This window comes from Artibeus jamaicensis, unplaced genomic scaffold (assembly GCF_021234435.1).
Source record: "Artibeus jamaicensis isolate MK-2021 breed Jamaican fruit bat unplaced genomic scaffold, CSHL_Jam_final contig_391, whole genome shotgun sequence".
In the NCBI taxonomy this organism is placed as follows: domain Eukaryota; kingdom Metazoa; phylum Chordata; class Mammalia; order Chiroptera; family Phyllostomidae; genus Artibeus; species Artibeus jamaicensis.
The window spans coordinates 24,506,862-24,516,338 of NW_026521814.1; the positions used below are offsets into that span (position 1 = coordinate 24,506,862).

General features: G+C 37.3%; 1 pseudogene; it reads left to right on the forward strand.

Annotated features, from left to right (window-relative positions):
- Window positions 1–1,380: 1,380 nt before the first annotated feature.
- On the forward strand, window positions 1,381–9,117 carry LOC119062126 (60S ribosomal protein L23-like; annotated as a pseudogene).
- Window positions 9,118–9,477: the final 360 nt, after the last annotated feature.

A 9,477-nucleotide genomic window follows, 5' to 3' on the forward strand; every position in this document is an offset into this window, starting at 1 on the left:
TTGGAGGTACTTATTTTTCTTTGCATTTTTTCCTTGTTCCTGGCTGAAAAGTATGCAGATCTGATGATTAGAGGTCTGGCAACCATCTCAAGAGCAAAAAGGCACACTGGTGTTGTCACAAGAATTTGTAAAGCATGCCAATACACCTGACTATTTAGTCAAAGGCATTGACCTCTTTTCCCTTAAACTGGCAAATAAAAAAATGACAACGGCTAATACAACAATAGCCATCTGGTATGAATGAATCAAAATTATACTTAGTTTTTCTGTCAGATGAGCAAAAAAATATTTTTTTGTGTGCTGCAGAATTTTAGTAATTAATTTATGTGTGCCATAAGATGAAAAAGGTAGACAATCTCTGCCCTAAATAGTTCACTAAGCACCCGGAAAAAAAACTGGAGCATTTTCCTCTATAGTCAAGACTGGTAGGAGAGGCAGAGACGCAGAACAGGCTGGTTCCACACCCATGTGTAGTGGATAAAAATTGAGAGGGATATCTTGAGAGCAAGGAATTCCAGCCCCACAATGGACCTCCCAGCGCAGGGTTCCAGTGCCAGGAACATAAGTCCTTATAAATTCTGGCTGCAAAAACCAGTGGGGTTGGGGGGAGGCTGTGTAAGACAGAAACTGCTAGAGATTCAGGCTATTCCCCTTAAAGTATCCATGCACAGACTCACTTCCTCTGAATTTCAGCACCAGGCCAGCAGCTTGAAAGGCACCAGAGACATATGAGGAGGAAGTGAATTGTCTGGCATCAGAACAAGAGCTACGGGACAGCTTTCTCCCAGATAGAACTGCTGACAGAGACCACTGTTCCTTTTCTGAGCCCTCCCCCTACAGAGCTGAAAGGAGGTGCCATGTCTGATATTCCATCAACCTGGCTCACACAGGTTGCCTCATCCTGATGATTCCCTGAGTCTCCTCCCCACCTAAATTTTTGGCCCACCCAAGCTGTTTCCAAAGGCTTTTCCATGCAAATGTCTTGTCTTGGCTCATGCTTCAGATTTTCCTAGATCCTCTTAAACAAGCAGCATTTGGCCTCAGAAAGCCCCATACCTCTTGCTAAGTGGCCCCTAGCCTGGCAGTAGCAGCAACAGATCTTGATTCACAGCTTGGCCTCACTTGGACTCCTCCAAGCCTAGCACACAGAGTAAGTGTCTTCAGATCACTTTGTAGCTTATGCCTGGTAGCTTCAGACAGAACAAAGGTGGTGGATGACCTTAGTCTGTACCTCCCATGACGCCCCATAGCCTGCATATCCAGTGGATGACTACAAACCATGTTGGAGGACAACCACTGTACCAACTCCAAAAGTGACACACTCAAAGGGCAGACTCAATAGGCACCAGAGCCCTGCTGAAGTAAGTCCTGCCCTGTGGAATGGGCCCCTGCACAGCTGATCCTCTGCAGTGGTTGAAGGTTGGTGGTCAGTGGTCACAGCAGTTCATCGAAGGTGATCAACCCAGGTAAATTTCTCCTATTGACCTATCAACAGCAATCAAGTCTCAGCTACAAGAAGATGTACACAACCCACATGGTGGGCACACCTTGAATACCCAGCTTGAGTGATAAGGGAGGCTGTGCCACTGGACCCTACAGGACATCTACTATATATCAAGCCCAGGAGTCACAGCAACTCTACCTAATATATAGAAACAAACACAGGGAGGCTTCCAAAATGAGGAGACAAAGAAACATGGCCCAAATGAAAGAGCAAAACAATTCTCCAGAAAAAAAACTAAACAAAATGGAAAAAAAAAACCAGTATCTCAGGTACAGAGTTCAAAACACTAGTTACAAGGATGCTCAGTGAACTTAGGGGAAGAGCAGATGAACTCAGAGAGTACTCAAACAGCATTAAAAAAGACATGGAAACCATAAAAAAAAGAACCAGTCAGAAATGAAGGATACACCAACCAAAATAAAGAACAATTTGCAAGGAATCAACAGTAGAATGGATGAAGCTAAGAATCAAATTTGGAATATAAGAAAGAAAGGCCCCACTAAGCAATAGTAATCCTGAGAAAGAAGACCAAAGTTGGAGGAATCATGCTACCTAATATCAAACTATAATACCATAGTAACCAAAATAGCACAGTACTGGCATAAAGCAGACATATAAATCAATGGAACAGAATAGAGAGCCCAGAAATAAACCCACAGCTTTATAGTCAATTAATACTCAACAGAGGAAGCAAGCACATACAATGGGTTAAAGATAGCTTATTCAATAAATGGTGTTGTGAAAACTGGATAGATATGTGCAGAAAAATATAACTAGACCACCTTCTTATACCACATACAATAATAAATTAAAAATGGATCAAAGACTTAAATGTTAGACCTGAAATGAGAAAATTCTAAAGAAAATATAGGCAGCAAAATTTTTGACATTGCTTGTAACAATATTTTATTGGCCATATCTTCCCACACAAGGGAAACAACAACAAAAATAAACAAATGGGACTACATCAAACTAAAAAGTTTTTGCACAGCAAAGGAAATCATCAACAAAATAAAAAGACAACCCACAAAATGGAAGAACATATTTGCCAATCCATCTGATAAGGGGTTAATATCCAAAATTTATAAAGGACTTATAAAACTCAACATCAAAAAACACAAACAACCCAATTAAAAAAATGGACAAAGGACCTGAATACATACTTCTCCAGAGTACATACAGATGGCCAACAGAAATATTAAAGGGTTCTCAATGTCACTAATTATCAGAGAAATGCAAATTAAAACCACAATGAGATACCATCTCACATTTGGTAGAATGGCTACCATCAAAAAACCAATAAACAACAAGTGTTGGCAAGGATGTGGAAAAAGGGGGAACCCTTTTGCGCTGTTGGTGGGGATGCTGATTGATGTAGCCGCTGTGGAAAGCAGTATGGAAGTACTTCAGAAAATTAAAAATGAATCTACCTTTTGACCAGCAATCCCACTCCTGGGAATCTATATGAAGTCACACAAAAAACTAATTTGAAAGAGCATAAGTACCCCTATGTTCATTGTAGCATTATTTACAATTGCCAAGGAAGCTGCCCAAGTGTCCATTAGTAGATGAGTGGATAAAATGACTATGGGACATTTACACAATGGAATACTACAAGGCCATAAAAAAGAAGAAATTTTTACCCTTTGTGACAATATGGGTGGACCTGGAGAACATTATGCTAAGTGAAATAAACCAGTCAGAGAAAGACAAATACCATATGATTTCACTTACATGTGGCATCTAATGAACAAACTGAACTAGCAAGCAAAACAGAGACAGACTCATAGGTGGAGATCAGATGACAGTTATTTGATGTGGGGAGGTGAGTAAAAGGGGACTAAATGATAATGGAAAAAATACAATAAGTGTTTTTAAAAGTAATCAATTAGGAAAAATAAAACCCAATCAGAACAGCAAGAAGAAAAAAGAACTCCCCAAAATGAGGATAGAGTAAAGAGCCTCTGGGACAACTATAAGCACACCAATGTTTGCGTCATGGTGGTACCAGAAAGAGAAGAGAGTGAGCAAGAAACTGAAAACCTATTTGAAAAAGTAATGACAGAAATCTTCCCTAACCCGGTGAAGAAAATAGGCATACAAGTCCAGGAAACACAGAGTCCCAAACAAGATGGTTGCAAAGAGCTCACTCTAAGACACATCATAATTAAAATGCCAAAGGTTAAGGACAAAGGGAGAATCTGAAAAGCAGCAATAGAAAAGCAGTTAGTTACCTACAAGGAAGTTCCCATAATACCATCAGCTGATTTCTCAAAAAACACTTTGCAGCCTAGAAGGGATTGGCAAGAAATATTCAAAGTGATAAAAAGCAAGGACCTACAACCAAAACTACTCTACCCAGCAAAACTATCATGTAAAATTGTAGGGCAGATAAAGAGATTCTCAGACCAAAAAAAGCTAAAGAAGTTCATCACCATACCATTATTATATGAAATGTTAAAGAGACTTCTTTAAGAAGATCAAAACTATGAATAATAAAATGGCAATAAATACATGTCTATTAACAATTGAATCTAAAAAACAAAATAAGGAAACAAGCAAAACAGAAACAGAACCATAGATACGGAGAATATTCTGACAGTTGCCAAATTCAAGGGGGATTAAGGGGATGGGAGAAAATGGTGAAAGGATTAAGAAGTACAAATGAGTAGTTACAGAATAGTCATGGGGATGATATAGTACAGCATAGGGAATAGAGTAGCTAAAGAAGATATATGTATGACCTATGAATATTAACAATGGGGTTGCCTGAGGGAGTGGGGGGCCGGGTGGAGGGGGGCAAAAAGGGAAAAATTGGGACAACTGTAATAGCATAACTAGTAAAACATAATTTTAAAACAGCAAAATTATTTTTTGTCAGACCAGCAAAAAAAAATTTTGTGTGTGTTTAGCCACAGAATATTAGTAATTCATTTATGTGTGCTATGAGATAAAAAAGATTGAAAATCGCTGTTTAGGGAATAAAGTACTCTCAAAAATATGTGGGCCTCTTGTGAATTTCATTGTAGTTCACCCCGTTAGATAAAGGCCACACCTGCCAAACTCTTTCTCTACTTCGTGCCCCTACAGAGCCTACTGAGGGACAAGAAACTACTTGGAGGCTCTAGTGTTTGCTTCAGAAGATCTGTGAGGCGTACTCTGAATCTTTTTAATGGACCTATTGTGTGATTGAATAGTACTCTGAGGAACCACTTTTGATCTTTGAAAATCTCAACAAAAGGTTTTACAGTCACACTGTTTGCTTTGTCTTTAGATTTTTATCTCCTGTCAGTGCCTTGGATTTGAAATTTACTCACCATCATTTCTTTTGTTTTTGAATTTTTTCCTCACCTGATGACATTTTTTCATTGTTTTGAGAGAGAGAGAGAGACAGAGAGAGAGAGGTAGATAGATATGGAAGAAACTTGACTGGTTGTCTCCTGTATGTACCCTGACCAAAGATCAAATTCACAACCCAGGCCCTGGCTGGTGTGGCTCAGTGGATTGAGCGTGGGCCTGTGAACCAGAGAATCGCGGTTCAATTCCCAGTCAGGGCACATGCCTGGGTTGCAGGCAGGTTTCCCTGCAGGCTAGTTCCCTGCAGGGGAGGCAACAGAAGCAACCATACATTGATGTTTCTCTCCCTCTCTCCTTCCCCTCTAAAGATAAATAAATAAAATCTTTTAAAAAGGCATTAAATTCACAACCCAGGTATGTGCCAAACTGGGAATTGAACCCACTACCTTTTGGTGTATGTCACAATGCTCCAGCTGACAGAGCGACACTGGCCAGGTAGGATTTCTGAATTCTAAAAACTTCTGCTGTCTTAAGAGGCTTAGCATTTTCAAAATCATCAGTTTAACAGTACTCTCAATTTATCTCTTTCCTTTGACACCTTGCTATAAGCAGGTTCTACCTTCAACACTTTGTGTGAAAAGCTTCTTAGCTAGATCATCAAGTCTATTAGGCATATCCTCTGCTCTCCACATAATTAAACAACAGTTTTGCTAAGATTTCTGCCACAACTAACAAGAATCCCCCTCCTTGTGTTTCTCACTTCCTTTTGAATGTTTACCACCAGCTTTCTCAAAGTTCAGATTTCCACTAACAGTCTATTCAAAGAAATTTTGGTTTTCTCTAACATGCTTCTCAAAATCCTTCTAGCTTTCACCCACCACTTGGTTTCAAGGTTACTCACACATTTTTAGGCATTTATTATGGCAAAACTACTGGGTTTCATCAGAGAAGAACTACTCGGATGGATATATGTATACACAGAATTTGATGTTCCTGAATTGTAGGAGCTGGTTATTGTGGAAACAGTCTCTGTAAAGCTGCTGTCTTCATATCTGAACCTAGAGCTTGAAGTACACCATGCAGGCAGAGTCTGAAAAGGATGTTGGAGATCAATAACAAGCCAAAACCCATGAGCATGCTGTTTGAGTCCCATGAGTACACACTGAAATCCATGCCAATTTTTATTGCCTCTACCTTTTGGCAGTGTGAGTATCCTGCAGAAGCAATATCTCATTGTCACAGAGCTGAAACTAATACCTGGCTCAAAAGTAAGATGCTGAAGAAAAATCCCAGGGAAGATGGAGCAACTGCTGCCTCACATCAATGAAGTGGATCCTCAGATCAACAACATTTTGTAGAGAGCTAGTAAAAATATGTCACAGTAAAAATATGTCAATTATATAAAGCCAGTCTTTTAAAAAATTATAGCATCAAAATTTAAGTTTAAAAAAAGTCTGTTACCGAATTCATTTATCAGTTCTAATAGTTTTTAGGTGGAATCTTTAGGGTTTTCTATAAATAGTATTGTGTCATTTGCAAAATAGTGACAATTTTACTTTTTTCTTTCCAATTTGGATAACTTTTATTTCTTTTTCTTGTCTGACTGCTGTGGCTGGGACTTCCAATACTATGCTGAATAAAAGGGGTGAGAGTGGACATCCTTGCCTTGTTCCTGATCTTAAAGAAAAAGCTTTCAGCTTTTTACCATTGAGTTTGATGTTAGCTGTGGGTTTATCATATGTGACCTTTATTATGTTGAGATATGTTCCTTGTATACACACTTTGCTGAGAGTTTTTGTCATAAATGAATGTTGGATTTTGTCAAATTCATCTGTGTCATCAATTAAGAGTATCATATGATTTTTATCCTCCATTTTCTTTTTGTGGTATATATCATGTTTATTGATTTGCAGATACTGAACCATCCTTGCATTCCTGCACTAAATCCCACTTAGTTCTGGTGTGTGATCTTTTCAATGTATTGATGAATTTGGTTTGCTAATATTTTGTTGAGAATTTTTACATCTATGTTCATTAGGAATATTGGCTTGTAAATTTTTTTAGTAGTGTCTTTGGTTTTGGTATCAGGGTAATACTGGACTCACAGAATGTGTTTGGAAGCTTTTCCTTCTCTTCAGTTTTTTGGAATAGTTTAATAAGGACACATATTAATGCTTCTTTGAATGCTTAGCAGAGTTCACCTGTGAACATGTCTAGTCCTGGGATTTTGTTTGATGAAACTCTTTTGATTACTGATTCAATTTCATTTCTAGTAAATCAATCTGTCTTAAAGATCACATGTTTCTAAAAATTCATCCATTTACTCAAGGTTGTCCAATTTGTAGGCATATAATTGTTTGTAGTGTTCTCTTAAAATGCTTTATATTTCTTTGATGTCAGTTGTCACTTCTCCTCCTTCATTTTCAATTTTATGCATTTTGGAGCCCCTATTATTTATTTATTTTTCTTCGGTGAGCTTAGCTCAAGTTTTAATTATTTAATTTATTTTTCAAAGAACCAGCTCTTAGTTTCATTGATCTTTTTGTTTTCTCCTACTCTTTTGAGTCTCTAACTTATTTATTTTTGCTCTGATCTTTATTATTTCCTTCTTTATACCCCCTTGGGGTTTTGTATTTTCTTTTTCTAGTTCCTATATGTGTATGATTGGATTGTTTATTTGAGATTTTACTTGTTTCTTGAGGTAGGCCTGTAGCACTATGAATCTCTCTCTTAGAACTGCTTTTGCTATGCCCCAAAGATTTTGAATCGTTTTGTTTTCCTTTTCATTTGTCTGAAGATATTTTTCAACTTTCTCCTTGATATCTTTATTAACCCATTTATTGTGTAGCAGTATGTTGAATAGTCTTTAATAAATGAATTCAATAAAATTATAGGATATAAAATTAATATTCAGAAATCAGTTGCATGTATATAAACAAATAATAAACTATCAGAAAGAGAAATTAAGAAAGCAATTCCATATACACTTGCACCAGGAAGAACAAAATATCTAGAAGTAAATTTAACTAAGGAGATAAAAGACCTGTAACCTGAAAATTAGAGTTTGATGACAGAAGTTGAAGAACACACAAATAAATGGATGGTTATACGGTGCTAATAGCTTAAATAATTAATGTTGTTAAAATGTCCATACTGCCCAAAGAAAACTATAAATTCAAAGCAATTCCTATACCAATGCCATTTTTCACAGAAGAACAAATAATACTAAAATTTATATGGAACCACAAAATATTCTGAATAGCCAAAGAAATCTTGAGAAAGAAGAAAAACTGAAGGTATGCTCTCTGATTTCAAACTATACCACAAAGCTATAGTAATAAAAACAGTGTGGCACTGGAACAAAAACAGGTACATAGCTCAAAAACAGAATAGAAAGGCCAGAAATAAACCCATGCTTATATGGTCAATTAATCTACAACAAATAGGTAAGAATATACAGTGGGGAAAAGACAGTTTCTTCAATAAATGGCATGGGGAAAACTAGACAGATACATGCAAAAAAATGAAACTACACCACTTTCTTATACCATATATAGAAATAAACTCAAAATGGATTAAAGATTTAGATATAAGACTTGAAAACACAACAATCCTAGAAGAAAACATAGGTGGTAAAGTTTCTTTAACATATTTCTTAGCAATATCTGTTTGGATCTTTCTCCTATGTCAAAGGAAACAAAAGCAAAACTAAGCACATAGGACTACATCAAACTATAAAGCGTTTGCACAGCAAAGGAAACCGCCAAGATGAAAAATCAACCTACTCAATGGGAGAAGAAATTTGCAGATGATATATTGACAGGGGTTGATATCTAGAATATATAATAAAACTCATATACATCCCTTTCTGGCGTTCAAGGTGTCAAAGCCAGGATGTGGTGAGCCCTCTGGTACAAAATTCCAGATTTTCCTTAGTCTTCCAGTAGGAACTATCACCAACTGTGCTGACAACACAGGAGCCAAAAATCTGTACATCATCTCTGTGAAGGGGATCAAGGGACTACTGAACAGGCTTCCTGCTGCTGGTGTGGGTGACATGGTGATGGCTACCACCAAAAAAGGTAAACCAGAGCTCAGAAAGAAGGTACATCCAGCAGTAGTAATTCAACAATGAAAGTCCTACCAGAGAAAGATGGTATGTTTATTTTGAAGCTAACGCGGGGATCATAGTAAACAATAAAGGTGAAATGAAAGATTCTGCTATCACAGGACCAGTTGCAAAGTAGTGTGCAGATCTGTGGCCAGGATTGTATCGAGCACTGGCAGCACTGTATGATTCTCTAGTGTATTTGTAAGGAAAAAAATTAAAAATTATTTCCTTCCCCCCAAAAAATCATACAACTCAATATCAAAAAATAAACAAAAAACAAATAATCCAATTTAAAAATAGACAGAGGACCTTAATAAACATTTCTCCAAAGAGGACACACAAATGGCCAACAGACACATGAAAAGATGCTCAACAACACTAATCAGTAAGGAAATACAAATCAAAACTTCAATGAGTTATCACCTCACACTGGCATAATGGCTATTATCAAATAAGACAACAAATTACAAGTGTTGGTGGAGATGTGGGGAAGAGGGAAGCTTTGTGCATTGTTGATGGGATTGTAAATCAGGGCAGCCATATAGAGAAGAGTAGGGAAATTCCT